General features: G+C 36.8%; 2 pseudogenes across 2 annotated transcripts; one reads left to right on the top strand and one right to left on the bottom strand.

Annotated features, from left to right (window-relative positions):
* The first annotated feature begins 4,653 nt into the window (after positions 1–4,653).
* LOC137716560 (receptor-like protein 2 pseudogene) lies at positions 4,654–6,943 on the top strand (annotated as a pseudogene). Its single transcript, XR_015960482.1, has one exon. The product of XR_015960482.1 is annotated as a receptor-like protein 2 pseudogene (transcript).
* Positions 6,944–10,922: 3,979 nt separating this feature from the next.
* On the bottom strand, positions 10,923–15,051 carry LOC137714590 (uncharacterized; annotated as a pseudogene). The gene is made up of 3 exons (XR_015960280.1): positions 12,573–15,051; positions 12,046–12,183; positions 10,923–11,910 (listed from the first exon to the last, which is right to left on the bottom strand). The product of XR_015960280.1 is annotated as an uncharacterized LOC137714590 (transcript).
* Positions 15,052–15,750: the final 699 nt, after the last annotated feature.

Below are 15,750 nucleotides of genomic sequence, written 5' to 3'. Positions count from 1 at the left end.
TGGATGCATGTTTACTTTGAATTATTAATCACCACGATTAAATCTATCTATATATTTTAATGATTGATCACCATTAGGGTATTTAGACAAGTTATTTGATGCAATTTCTGTTGGAACATCACCCTGAAATTGAGGAGGGCTTTTTGTGATTAGTAATTGTAAGTTCACTTAAGGTGAACATCACACTCTTAAGGGTTGCATGGTTTTTCAAAGGGTTTTCACGAAGTTTAATGAGTCTTGCATGTTTATATTTAATCTGAACATCAGAGATGGATTGCATGTTAGATATACGTTTTCGCTTGAACATCACAAGGAAAATATGCGTTAGGAAAACCTAACCTTCAAAGCATGGATGTGGAAATTTATAAGTAATTGATAGAATTGCATAGGATTGTAACGGTGACGGCTTAACCCTAGTCTTTCCCTAAATTTGTTTTAATTAAAAAACGTTTTTATGGTTGATGCCTTTATTTTCTAACTTCTAGGTTCTTTAATTGTTAATTCAACAATTTCAAACTCAAAAATCTCAAATCTTTGATAAAAATCTGTTTCAATAGTTAATTAAGAGTTGATTTAATTATGAATTAATCAAACAATCTTTGTGGACAATGACCTTGCATGAGCAATTATACTACAATTACCTTGTATTCTTGCAAGTATTTTCAGTGATTTTAACCCTATTTGCTTGTGGTAAAAATCCTATCATACACCTATAATCGGAATGAAAATAAAGTGTTTAGTTCTGATTACGGATCATTCTTGTTTTTATTAAGATATGGAGGAATCTAGACTATGTGGCCACATAAAAAATGGAAGTCAACTCTCCTTTTGGAGGAATTAGATTCCCTGGTGGGAGGTTAGAATTGCATTCTGAGAGTTGGGGTCAGGAATGCCTGGTTTTTACCCATTACATCCCTACGTATTTTATAAAATGCCAAGTCTACCTAGGGTGTATTTATAGCAATTTGGAGATGATGACCTAAACAATAACAGGTAGGGCAATTAAAGTCTGCGTAGCAGTTTGGAGAAATGCTTCATTGTAAAGGGAAATTGCAACGGAAGAAGTCTTTTTTAAGGGAAAAAAAAAAAATCAGGTTTTAAAGAGGTGAAAAGGGGGGCAAACAAATTATGGTTTATATTATAAAGAGGTCAAAAGTTTCTATAATTTATAAGTATATATTGTTGTGGAAATTGTTATTACCTAGCAAATAAATTAATTTATAAGTATATGTTGTTGTGGAAATTGTTATGACCTAGCAAATAAATAAATTTATTTAGAACATAGACAATTTGGTAATTATACTGGTTTTAATTCGAATTCAACGACGTCATGAGCGTTTGATGTTGTAGTTGCACGCTTGCACCAAACTTAAGCTCAATGTTTGCACGAAAGGGCAGAACAACTTTAAAAAATGGAACGTTAATGAAAAACACCCGACACTGTTCACTTTAACGAAAAATCACATTTTTACATTAAAAAGTCAATCCTGGTACTATTCATTTTACCCTTTATTTTGTCCTCATCGTTAAAATTTAAAGTTTTCAAACTCTTTTAATTAGTTTTCCTTTGAAAAATAGCTTGCCAACAGAATTGTGTGTTTCAAAAGGTCAATGTGCGTATGATGAGTATGATGAATATTTTATTTGGATAAATCTTAGTTTACTACTCTTATATTTCGTGGTTTTCAACATTTAGTACATCAAGTTTTTTTGGTCCCAGAATCATACTTAAAGTTTTAATTTTGGACGGTCTCATACATCTCTTAGTCAAACTGTTAAGTCTGCTGTTAACTAATGATGAGACGCCTATATGGATAATGATTGGACGTGTCATTAAGAGGTCCATGAGAAGCTCGTCGGGATTGCGAGGAAGGCTGGCAGAAGCGAATGGGTTTGGAATATAAAACGTGGTCGGCGCTGGAGTTGGGAACGGCCGAGGTCGCGGGTGAGCCGCACACTCCAATTGCTCAGGTGGGCATCGCCAATGAGCTTCAAGCTGCTCAGAGTCAAGGTGCCGAAGTCAAATTCGGTGGCCGCAACGACGGCGAACACAGCGGCTTTGGGAATGCAGAGAATCAGAATGTAAAGGAAACAGTGAAAATCCAACATTGTCAATGGCGACGAAGAGAACCCATCAGAAAATTTTCTTTGGTGTTTGTGGACATGATCGGCGAGATCAAGAACCGTGACATGGTGGGTTGGTGCAGATGAAAGAATGGAGGGATAAGGGAGGAAGGAGGAGAGAAGGGAGGGTGGTACAGGTTGCAGAAGAGAGAAGGATGAGGGAGGTAGAAGACGGTTTTTTTTTTTTTTTTTTTTTTTTTTTTTTTTGAATTTTGAATTTTGAAAATTTTTAATCCCTTCTAAAAAAATCCACGTGGACCCCTTAATGACACGTGATTTTCAGTTATTGTCTATATAGGCGTCATATCATTAGTTAACGGCAAACTTAACAATTTGACTAATGGATGTATGAGACTGTCCCAAAATTAACACTTTAGATATGATTCTGAGACGAAAAAAACTTGATGTACTAAATGTTGAAAACCACGAAACATGAAGGTAATAAACTGAGATTTACCCATTTAATTAACTCGAAATCCAATGACCCACAATCTTGTATGTTTTTTTTTTTTTTTTTTTTTTTTGATAAAAAACGATAGCGATATTTCATGAATCATAATAAATAAGTATAAATGTGTCAATTAGGTACGCTCCAATAATCAAGACATTACGTTAGCATGAATTTTTACAAACAATACAGCAAGCACAAGTGCATCAATATAAATTTATCAAAAGAAAAATGGACACAATAAACCTATAGTAGTGTACAAACCGATCATCGCCGAGAGCGAGGAACAATCTTGTATGTTTGTCTATTTGACTTGTATTTTTGTCTGATTGATGCAGTCATACGCCGGAAGTGTAACATTATGATGCCAGCAATTGCACATGCTCAAGTCCATTTTTGTTCCAAAAATGGACAATCGTCTTAGCTCATTTCACAAACAATTTTATGCGAGAACTGTCCTTTCACTTTTTTCTTGTGATGAAAAGGAAAATTTATTTTTACCTAAAACGTTTTAGTAATCAATTTAGTTTTTATACCGATTTCTAATAGTTCGTAAACACTTTGTTGTTTTATACCGATTCCTAATAGTTCGTAAACACTTTGTTGAGATTCAACTTTGTTATTATTCTAATTCTTGATAGTTAGTAAACATGAGAATGCCTTTTATATTTCTTTCTCACGTTGATTTCCTTGTAACGAATAGTACCAAGTTTGACTTTTTAGTGTAAAAATATGATTTTTCGTTAAAATAAACAGTACCACGGGCTTCTCGTTAAAACTCCCTAAATATAATACATGTCCGATGTTTTAGGTGGCTTTGATAATCGTTTGAGAGAAAATGTTGAGTACTTAGAGGTGCTCAGAAGTCTAGCAGAAACGGAAGGAGTGTCCAATCAAGTTAACTTCATCACCTCTTGCTTGACAGCAGAAAGAAATGCACTCCTCTCCCAATGCCTATGCGTCCTTTATAAGCCAAAGGGGAAAATTACATAATTTTGTTCCGTTGATCAGATATTGTGGGGAGAATGAAATTGATGAGATATTCAAAAATGCAGGATGAGCACTTTGGCATTGTACCTCTGGAGGCAATGGCTGCTCATAAACCTGTCATTGCGTGCAACAGTGGGGGCCCTGTAGAGACAATGAAGAATGGTGAGACGGGATTTCTGTGTGATTGTAACCCAAGAGAGTTCTCTTTGGCTAAGGCTAAACTCATAACAGACCCGCAGATGGCTCAGAGAAGGGGTATAGAAGCACGACGGCATGTCACAGGGTCATTCTCTACGAAAATATTTGGTCAGCACTTGAATCAATACATTGTTGATGTTGCTCGGACCAAAAGAGACTGAAGAGGGAGTTAACTCATAGACCGAAGTATAATCTGGTTAGTTTTAAGATTTTCTTATGTTTTTTTTTAATAACCTAACAAGAAAGGCATTAGTGCTTTTGAATGTTGTTGTCTTCAACTAATTTGCGAAACATGGCCCGTCGTAGACTTTGAAGTGCTATGTTAAAAGGCCTTGCTTAGGGCCGTCATAGCCCGCCTAGGCCCTAGATGGCTGGCCATTGACACGATTAATTCTTAGGCGTCTAAAAATAAGAAACGGCGCCTAGATCTACCTAGGCACTTGCCTAGGCACTTGTCTACACTGTTTAGCTCACTTAGACAGAAACTAGATAACTTCTATTTAGTTGAGTCAATTCAAGTTTTGGCACGCCAAATATGAAATGTTGATAATACTAAACAACGCGTATGTATGAAAATTGCGTTCGGTGTCATTTCATATTCTTCTGCTCCTCTAAATTAAATGCTCCGTTTGGTTTTCCAACTACCCCGTAGAAACAAAGGGATAAGTTCTGGTCCCTTCATGGTGGCCCCTCCCTAATTCAGAACATTTGTATGGTTATGGTTGTTTGCCAATTTTTCAGATTGCTGTGATGTTTGCCGCTAGCGTTTTCGAGCTTTAATGAGTCATCGTTTGCGGGCTAAAAGGAAGAAGACAGAAAAGAACTTCGGATTATGCATATGCAATTAGGTGCTCTATATATATACCTTTCAGAATTCCGAATGTAAAGAAACATGTCTATGCTAGACCAGCTTACTTTCTAACCCAATGGCTCATGGCTTTCTTCTCATCCTTTTATTCTCTCACATCATCTCTACAAATGTTCATGCATGCAAACAAACTGAGCGCGCCTCTCTTCTGTCATTCACCTCCACCCTATCTTCTCACCCCTTAAAGTGGACTTCTGTTAAATGTTGTTGTTGGAATGGCATCACTTGTAATCAGGATGGTTTGGTCACCCATTTGCTCTTATCCTCCAAAGGTCTCAAAGGAGCTATTTTCCCCTCATCATCATCACTAGGAAATCTCACACACCTCACCCACTTGAATCTCTCTCACAATTCACTTTCTGGATCACTTGAAACTGAATTCTTCTCGTCTTTGAATAGTCTTGAGATCCTTGATTTAAGCTTTAATCTTCTTTATGGAAAGTTACCTTTTTCTCTGCCATCCCACAATATCCAGACGTTGGATTTGTCAAGCAATCACTTCCACGGTGCAATTCCATCATCATTCTTTCAACAAGCTCGGAATTTAACTAGTTTCAACGTCCACAACAATAGCTTCTCAGGTTTGATCCCATCCTCTATATGTCTTCATTCTTCTCCCTTGATTAGGCTGTTGGATTTTTCCCTCAATGCATTCAATGGTAGCATTTCTCTTGGACTTGGGGAGTGTTCAAAACTGCAAATTTTTCGTGCTGGTAACAACATCCTATCAGGGTTACTCCCCAAAGATATCTACAATGCCACCAAACTCAAAGAAATTGCAATCCCTTCCAATTCACTCCATGGAACCATAAGTGAGAAAATTTTCAACCTCACCAACCTCGTAATCCTTGACATCTCCTTTAATCAATTGAGTGGAGTGCTCCCTCTCCATTTTGGAAAGCTCTCCAAATTGAAACTCTTGGCTCTTGATTACAACCATTTCGAAGGTTCTTTGCCCCTATCGTTGATGAATTGCACAAACATTGTAGAAATACATATGGCAGCCAACAACTTGGGAGGAGATATCTCCATGCTCAATTTCTCGAAACTAAGTCACCTCAGTAAACTTGACCTACTTCGAAACCACTTTACTGGTACATTTCCAACAAGCCTTTACTCATGCCATTCCCTAAAAGCTATTCGTTTGACTGCAAATAATCTAAGGGGACAAATACAACCTGAACTTCTTTCATTGAAGTCTTTGTCCTTGCTCTCACTGAGTGGCTTAACCAACATCACTAGGGCAATGAAGATATTAATGCATTGCAAAAGTCTTCAAACACTCTTCCTTTCAGATTCGTTCAAAGGCGAGGAAATGCCAGCTGATGAAGGCATGCTTGATTTCGGTGGGTTCCAAAATCTTCGAATGTTGACTTTTTTTTATTGTGAATTCACTGGTCAAATGCCTTTATGGTTATCAAAACTCAAGAATCTAGAGATTTTGATTTTGAAAGGTAGTAGAATTACAGGTCCAATTCCTAGATCTTTGGGGACTCTTCCCAAGCTCTTTTACTTGAGCTTGGCAGACAACCAAATTTCCGGTGAATTTCCAAAAGAACTTTGTGGACTACCAAGGTTGGTACATGAACCGACGACAACTCAAGTAGACGATAATTTTGACCTGCCAATCTTCACCCCTATAAACCTAATTTACCCGCGAAGATTGTCTAGCATTCCACCAACGATAAACCTATCCCTCAATTATATTCATGGTAGAATACCTATTGAGATCGGCCAAATATACCTTGTCCACAACTTGGAACTTAGTGGCAACAACTTTTCTGGCAACATTCCAGAACAAATATCCAACTTAAAAAATCTAGAGACTTTGCACCTCTCCATGAATCATTTGTCTGGAAACATCCCATTGTCATTGGGAAGCCTTAATTTTTTAAAATCCTTCAATGTCTCATACAATAATCTCGAAGGACCAATCCCAACAAGCACTCAGCTCCAAACTTTTAGTGCTTCTGCGTTTGAAGGGAATTCAAAACTGTGTGGCCCTCCACTTTTGAATGAGTGTTTACCAACTAAGGGTATTGATGCAGATAGTAAGAACAACCAAGGTGTGGACAGTGAGCATCAATTTCCATGGTTGTATATTTTCTCCGCACTAGGTTTCATCGTTGGATTTTGGGGGAGTGTGTGGTTCTTAATTATTAAGAAGACACAGAGACATGCAGTTTTAAATTCTTAGACAATGTACAAGATAAGCTTCATGTCAAGATTACAGTGCTTAAGACCATGATGAATAAAAGGCTTAGAGGATACTAGATTGTACTTTTTATCGTACATCTTCGGTTTTCTTTTCATAATGAAGACTACGAAGATATGTATATTTCTGATACTAGTTCTTTTTTTTTTTTTTTTTTTTGAAGTTTTATTTTAGAGGGGTTTTGGCTTATATCTCCTTTTTTTTTTTTTTTTTTTTTTTTTTTTTTTTGTATGTTCTTTTTTAAAAGGGGTAAGGTTTATGTTCCTATTTTTTTCTTTTTCTTTTTAAGGAAAAGTAAGGTTTATGTCCCATCTTTTTCTGTATTTTGTTTTTCTTGTTTTATGAGGGGTAATGTTTATATCCCCTTACTAAGTATAGCTTCTTTTTCTTTTCATATCAAAATTAAATTAAACTAAGAGTGTGTAGTGTGGGATTAACCCTTATTATAATGCATGTAGTATCAGAGCATTAATAAAAGTGCATATATGTAAAGAATATTTACACATAAATAACTTCCTACATTATCGGAAGTGAACATCACAAACTGCCAGTGATACTTGTCTCCACCAGAGTATAGCTAGTAAGTCCTAGAGGAGTGCAAAACAAATAGTGTGAGCGGGCAAAAATAAAAGTTTTTAAAAACCTTGCTTTTCGTAATATAGTAATCCCTCGCTGTAAAAACCCGTATAATAATTTTTTGTAGAGGAGAACTTACTCTGAGAATTTCAGAGACAAGCAGGCACGATGGTATATCATGCCATGACTTTGATCTAAAAAAAGTAGAAATATTATATATGTTGTTGTTGTTGTGATTTATGAGTTTGTGAATCCAAATATGGTATGATCATACATGTATCTTTATCTGCTTATCCACATATGCTTTCACTTGTGTTACAGTTGGGACATGCTTCACGTGTATGTTTACACTACACTTGCACTTACGTTCATTAGGCATTCTAGGATCCAGGTGTGATGCGCTTAGAGCAAGTTTCATGTAATTGTGGTACTAGAGCGTAAATTTATATACATAGCCTGTTCATGATAAAATAACTTGTGTGACTGCATTTATTGTTGATGAGCATATCATATTATACTACATTTAATTATTATTATTATTATTATTATTATTGAGATTTATGTGATTTACCCGTATTCTCGAAATAACTGCATGTTTTTTATATTATTTGCTTTGTTTCTTCATACTTATTATTATTATTGAGGTTTTGCTTAGGAACAATAACTTTTGTGGTTCTCTTCTGCAAGCAGTGTCGTGTGAACTCTTCTCCGCGCCCTTTCATCCTGAGCTGTCTGCAACTTTCTTCCAAAGTCAGCTGACCTGCACAGGCAGTTTTGACGAATTTGTTACTTAAAATTCCACTTGTGCTATTTTTCTTTTCTTTACTTGACAAATCCTACAAAACACAAAAAAAAAGTACATAGCTCAAAAATATAAGAAACTAACTGAGAAAAGATAAGTGAATTTGATGTAAAATTTATATAAATATGAGCTTATCAAATACCCCCACACTTAGCTTTTGCTAGTCCTTGAGCAAAACAAAGAAAGCATGAAAAAGTAGCAACATGAAAAACATTAGTTCCCCACCATGTGACCCTCATAGAATTTCATTCAAGAAAACAAATCATCAAGAACCTTAGCTAGCATCAAACAAGCTAATCCAAGCTCATTTTCCTTATTCAAATGTTAACAACTACCTTTTAATCATCCTTGAAGTGTAGTGTGTGTAATAGCCATGCTAATGCAATTTCAAGTTTTGTTTTAAAACACCACATGCAAACTAGTGACCTTCTCACAGGACATACACTCAATCACACGTATGTTTAGTTTAACGTGTTTCGCTCAAAGAATCAAATGTGAAAGATCTACCATAAGCTTGCATAAAGATCTCATCTCCACAATCATAATTGCAAAACTAAAATCAAGAGGATTTTTATTGGATATAATGAGGCTTAGGGAGAGGGTTATAGAAATGAAGGGATAGGTAAACACAAGTTCCAAGCTACATTGCAAGGAATTCTCTTGTTGAGATTTGTAAGAACTCAAGCTCTCCAACCACTCTACTAATACCTCTAATCACACCCCTAAACTTTTTATTTGCTTTATATACAATTTTTCTTTTTCTTCTTCTTCTTCTCTTTTTTTTTTTTTTTTTTTTTTTTTTAAAAAAAAACCAATTTTCGCACATAACTAAATACAAACATGAAATACCCCCACACTTATTCTTTTGCCAAACTCCTTCAAAGTACTTCACAAACATTTCTCATAAGACAATCTCACATTGCTCACTAGCTAGCTTGGAAAGGGTAAGGAAAAATGTTTAGGGTATAAGGGTAGATATATCTGGTGATAAGAAATAAAAGGCTCAACGTATACGGCTCAAATTGGCAATCTAATAATATCATTTTTCTTTAGGAAACATGCTTATTTGGGCCATGGTGACAAACCTAATGCCTCTATCCTTTTCAAGTTCATGCAATCAATGACAAACATTTCAAAAGATCGTTACGCAAGTTCTAGAGATGTAAGTCACATAAGTTCATCACACATGAAAGAATAGGAGTGTATGAAAAATGCACACACTTTCAATAAGCTCAAAAACTCACATAGGTTGTATATGGTCACTGTGACATCCCACATCGCCCAGGGGAGTGATCCTTATATGTATATTCTCATCCCTACCTAGCACGAGGCCTTTTGAGAGCTCACTGGCTTCGGGTTCCGTAAGAACTCCGAAGTTAAGCGAGAAGGGGGCTAGAGCAATCTCATGATGGGTGACCCACTGGGAAGTTGCTCGTGAGTTCCCAAAAACGAAACCATGAAGGAATGGTAAGCCCAAAGCGGACAATATCGTGCTACGGTGGTGGAGCGGGCCCGGAAAGTGATCCGCCCTGGGCCCGGATGTGGACAATTTGGTATCAGAGCCTAACCCTGGTCGCGTGTGTGCCGACGAGGACGTCGGGCCCCTAAGGGGGGTGGATTATGACATCCCACATCGCCCAGGGGAGTGATCTTTATATGTATATTCTCATCCCTATCTAGCACGAGGCCTTTTGGGAGCTCACTGGCTTCGGGTTCCGTAGGAACTCCGAAGTTAAGCGAGAAGAGGGCTAGAGCAATCCCATGATGGGTGACCCACTGGGAAGTTGCTCGTGAGTTCCCAAAAACAAAACCGTGAGGGAATGGTAAGCCCAAAGCGGACAATATCGTGCTACAGTGGTGGAGCGGGCCCGGGAAGTGATCCGCCCCGGGCTGGGATGTGACAGTCACTATGTTCACATACGAAGCTTTAAATCATGCTTTAGTTTCACATCAACAAGGCTATGTGCTTTTGGTTTTTCAAAGATGATTAAACATGTACAAAACTAACAAGAGAATAAGGAATTTCACACAATACATGCTTACTAAGTTCTTGATCACCGTGGTTCAAATTCAATCCAATTATATCATTGGGTCGGGAAACTAACAAAAATCTAATTCAAAACAATAAAGAAAATAAGACTATTTTTGGATTTTTTTCATTTTCAGAATTTTCTCACTTTTTTATTTTTTTGGGTTTTTATTTTTTATTTTTTTAGAGTCAACAAAACTAATTAAGAAAACAAAAAACAACAACAAGAAAACAAATGAAACCAATTCTTAGTCAAAGGGACGAAATTTTTCAATTTGGTCATTTTTTTCAATCCTTACCCCCAAACTTAAACTGGACATTGTCCCCAATGTCAGAAAACTCAATAATGCATAAAATAAAAATAAAATAAAATAGTAAGAAACAAAATAAAAAATTTGGACTGAAAACTTCCCCAATTTGCAGTAAAATCAAGTGATGACCCTTAAACTTCAATTTGCAATAAACTCCAAGGGTGGACATAATCAAATATTCCTACAAAGAAAAGAAATAATTCAGTTTAGCACGTAAGAAAACTCAGAAAAAACAAACGAAAAATTGAAAATGACATAAAAGGACAATGAATAGAAATATTGGGTTACCTCCCAATAAGCGCTTGCTTTTACGTCTGCAGCCAGACGGTACCAAGAGTAATCATTCAAGGGAAGCTAGTTCTTAGAGGGGTACAACCTCCACATCATGCTCCGCAAAAGACTCGTAATATGGTTTGAGTCCATGTCCGTTCACTTTGAACATGTTTCTGGTCTTTGCACTTTGGATTTCCACTTCACCGTGAGGAAAAATATTAGTTATAATAAACGGACCAACCCATTGAGAACGAAGCTTACCTGGAAATAACCGAAGGCGAGAATTAAATAGAAGAACTTTTTGTCCAATGGCAAAGCTCTTCCTTGATATCATCTTGTCATGAAATGCCTTTGATTTCTCCTTGTATATTCGACTAGACTCGTATGCATCATTCCAGATTTCATCTAACTCATTCAATTGAAGCTTCCTCTGCTGTCCGGCAACACTCATGTCCATGTTGTAGGCTTTGATCGCCCAATAAGCTTTGTGTTCTAATTCTACTGGAAGACGGCATGGTTTCCCATAAACTAATCGAAATGGGGACATTCCAATATAAGTCTTATAAGCAGTCCTATAAGCCCACAATGCATCATTCAAGCGTATGCTCCAATCCTTCATACTAGGACTCACAGTTTTCTCCAAAATTTGCTTCACCTCATGGTTTGATACTTCTGCTTGACCACTAGTTTGCGGATGATAAGGTGTAGACACCTTATGTGTGACATTGTACTTCCTAAGCAACGCTTCAAATGTTCTATTGCAAAAGTGACTCCCTCCATCGCTAATGATTGCTCTAGGTGTTCCAAATCTTGCAAAGATGTTAGTCTTAATAAAATCTGAAACAACTTTTGAATCATTAGTTTTGGTGGTCAGCATGTCAACAAAGATGTTCGCTTCCACCCATTTAGAAACATAATCCACAACCAATAAAATGTAAAGAAAACCATTTGAAGATGGAAAAGGTCCCATGAAATCAATGCCCCACACATCCAAGATCTCTACAATCAAAATAGGGGTTTGTGGTATTTGATTTCTTGGGCCCAAGTTACCTGTTCGTTAACAACGATCACATGTTGCACAAAACTCGTACGCATCCTTAAACAAACTAGGCCAATAAAAACCACTCTCTAACACCTTAAGGGTTGTCCTCTTTACTCCAAAATGGCCGCCACATGCATAAGAATGACAAAAAGTTAGAATAGATTTAAACTCAGATTCGGGGACACACCTTCTAATCAATTGATCAGGGCAATATTTCCACTTATAAGGATCATCCCACTCGTAGTATTTGGCGATTTTGACAAGCTTATCTTTCTGAGCATGTGTAAAATCATCTGGAATCTTTTTGGTGACCTTGTAATTGATAAAATCTGCATACCAAGGGTCAGTAACCTTTAATGAAAACAATTGCTCATCCGGAAAACTCTCACATAAAGGGATAAGATCTTCCTCTGTGTTTGAGTGCACAAGTCTGCTAAGATGATCTGCTACAACATTTCACTCTCTTTCTTATCCTTGATCTCTAAGTCAAACTCTTGAAGTAGAAGTATCCATCGAATGAGTCGCGGTTTTGAATCTTTTTTTGTGAGTAAATACTTCAAAGCTGCATGGTCAGAAAACACAATAACTTTAGTTCCAATCAGATAAGATCTAAATTTTTCTAAAGCAAATACAATAGCTAGAAGCTCCTTCTCTGTTGTTCAATAATTCAATTGTGCATCATTGAGTGTTCGTGATGCATAATAGATGACATGTGGCACTTTGTTGACACGTTGTCCTAGAACTGCACCAACAGCATAGTCTGAAGCATCGCACATTAACTCAAAAGGTAAACTCCAATCTGGTGGCATGAACACAGGAGCCGCGGATAACAACTCTTTAAGTTTGTTGAATGCTACCGCACACTCTTCATTCATATCAAATGTTACATCCTTTTGAAGCAAATGGCACAAGGGTCTAGAAATCATTGAGAAGTCTTTCATAAACCTATGGTAAAAACCTACATGTCCAAGAAAAGAACGAACCTCCCTGACAGTAGTAGGGAAAGGTAAAGAACTAACAAGTTCTACTTTAGATTTATCAACTTCAATTCCATTTTCAGATATGATATGCCCTAGATCTAATTCATGCGAAACCATGAAATGACATTTTTCCCAATTTAAGACCAGATTAGTTTCTTGACAACATTTTAAAACTAAAGACAGATTATGTAGACATGTATCAAAAGAATCACCATAAACTGAAAAATCATCCATGAACACTTCAATTATTTTCTCAATCATATCAGAAAATATACTTACCATACACCTTTGAAATGTGGCGGAGGTGTTGCAAAGTCCAAACGGCATCTTCTGGTATGCAAATATGCCAAATGAACATGTGAAAGTCATTTTTCTTGATCCTTCGGAGCAACTGCAATTTGATTATATCCAGAATAGCCATCAAGAAAGCAATAATGAGAATGAACAGCTAACCTTTCTAACATTTGATCAATGAATGGAACTGGAAAGTGATCCTCGTGTGTGGTGCTGTTTATCTTCCAATAGTTTGTACAAACTCTCTAACTATTTTGCACATGTGTAGGCACTAGCTCACTAGCTTCATTCTTAACAATTGTGACTTTGGATCGCTTTGGAACTACTTGAACAGGGCTCACCCACTTGCTGTTCGAGATAGGATATATGATGCCAACATCAAGAAGCTTGATATCCTCTTTCTTGACGACCTCCATCATGAGTGGGTTCAAACGGCGTTGAGCTTCCCTTGTAGGTTTTGCACCTTCCTCCAGCAAAATCCTATGCATACATGTAGCTGGATTTATACCTTTGATATCTGCAATGCTCCAAGCTATGGCAGTTTTGTGATCCTTCAGTACCCGAATCAGTTTCTCCCCCTCTTCTGCTATGAGTTGTGACGATATGATGACCAGTAATGTTTCATCCTCTTCCAAAAATGCATACTTCAAATGTTCAGGAATCGGTTTAAGCTCTAATTTGGGTGCCTGAATCACAGAAGGAAGAATTTTTTCGTTAGAAGTAGGAAGAGAAATAAAATAGGAAAAAGATTTACCATGAATTGGTGAAAAAGACTCAAGGGTTGCCACTGTCTGGATTAATTCTTCTTCAATGTGCTCGGAATAATTAAGTTTTCCATGTGTAATGCTATGCACTAACGCCTTCTCTAAATTGTCTTGTCCCACACCTTCATTAAAACAATCCTGCACAAAATAGTCAAATGTATCAATAAACAAACAAGATTCAAAATCACTAGGGTACCTCATAGCATTGAAGATTTTGAACTTGACGCTTTCTCCATCAATTTTCATGGTTAAAGTACCATCGTAAACATCAATCTCCGTACGTGCCGTTCTAAGGAATGGTCTTCCCAATATAAGAGGAAGTGCAGTAGGCATAGGGTCATGTTCCATCTCAAGAACAAAAAAATCAACGAGAAAAATAAGCTCATTCACTTGCACAAGTACATCTTCCAATAGGCCTTTGGGGTATCAATTTGAACAATCTGCCAACTGGATTACTACCTTTGTTTCCTTCAAGTCTCCAAGGTTTAGTGATTCATACACCAAATATGGCATCAGATTGATGGATGCCCCCAAATCACACAATGCTCTCCCAAACTCTTTCCCTCCAATTACACATGGAATGGTAAAGCTACCGGCATCCTTCAACTTCAGTGGTAGCTTTCTCTGCAAAACAACTAATACTTCCTCGTTTAATGCCACAGTTTCTTGATCATTGAATCTCCTCTTGTTCGTACAAAGCTCTTTAAGGAACTTTGCATACTTGGGCACTTGTTTTATGGCATCTAAAACAGGTAAGTTCACTTGGACTTTTTGGAAAGTATCCAAGATTTCCTTATCAGTTTGCTCTTTCTTAGACTTCATAAACCTACGAGGAAAAGGAATAGGGACACATGAGTTAAATGAATTTTGAACTTCTTTACTTACCTTATCAGAATCTTTTTTGTTCAATTCTGTATCTTTAGGAGACTTTTCAGTTTCTGTTGAAGCCCCATCTTGCTCAAGATTTTTGGTTTGTTGCTCCCCTTGCTCATTTGTATCTTTTCTAGTCCTCTTTTGCATCCTTGGCTGCTTAAAAACTTATTTTCCACTCCTTAAAGTCACAACATTCATCTGCTCTACATTTGGATTCACCACGGTTTGGCTATACAACCTTCATGGTTGATGTTGTTGCCCCATCAAACTTGCTAACTAACTCATTTGGCACTCAAAGTTTTCAATTGCTTTGTCTGTTTTCTGTTGATGAGATTGAGTAGAGTTAGCTAAAGAAGCAATTAAATCCTCAAGAGACTTACTTGGAGCTTATTGTTGTTGAGGCTGAAATGGTGTGGGGACAATTCTTGAAGGTGTTCAGTTGAGTCAATTCAAGTTTTGCCATGCCGTTTATGAAACGTTGATAGTATTAAACAGAATGTCAAAGACCAGCTTTTGGTGTCACTTCTACCTTGCAATGGGAGAAGGGAACCAAATTTATTTTGCAACTAATAATCAATTAGTACATGACAAGTGGATAGTCGAGGAGTTTTTTTCTCCAACTGCGCTCTTGAAGTGTTTTTTTTTTTTACAAAACTTGCAGTTGTTAGGGTGTTTTCTCTAATTTATTAAACCATATTTGGTAAGTTAAAATCCCATAGATCCAACGGAATAAATTCCGAACGTACCTCATAACATAAGGGATCAGCTTTGATAGCAGCTTTTTACCTTTAAATAAAGAAAATAAAATTAGTTAAAGGATCCCTTCAATCAACATATATTCCTTTCTCAGCAGATGCCACACATATAGAAATCATATTATTCTCCGTCCACAAGATCAACATTTAGCTTAAGTCTCATACTCCTACAAGTTAAAAACTACAGTGTGTCATTTCTGTTACCAGA

This window comes from Pyrus communis, chromosome 3 (assembly GCF_041283825.1).
Source record: "Pyrus communis isolate YQ-2024b chromosome 3, ASM4128382v1, whole genome shotgun sequence".
In the NCBI taxonomy this organism is placed as follows: domain Eukaryota; kingdom Viridiplantae; phylum Streptophyta; class Magnoliopsida; order Rosales; family Rosaceae; genus Pyrus; species Pyrus communis.
Note: the sequence above shows the minus strand (reverse complement) of the source record. Positions and strands in the feature narration are given on the sequence as shown.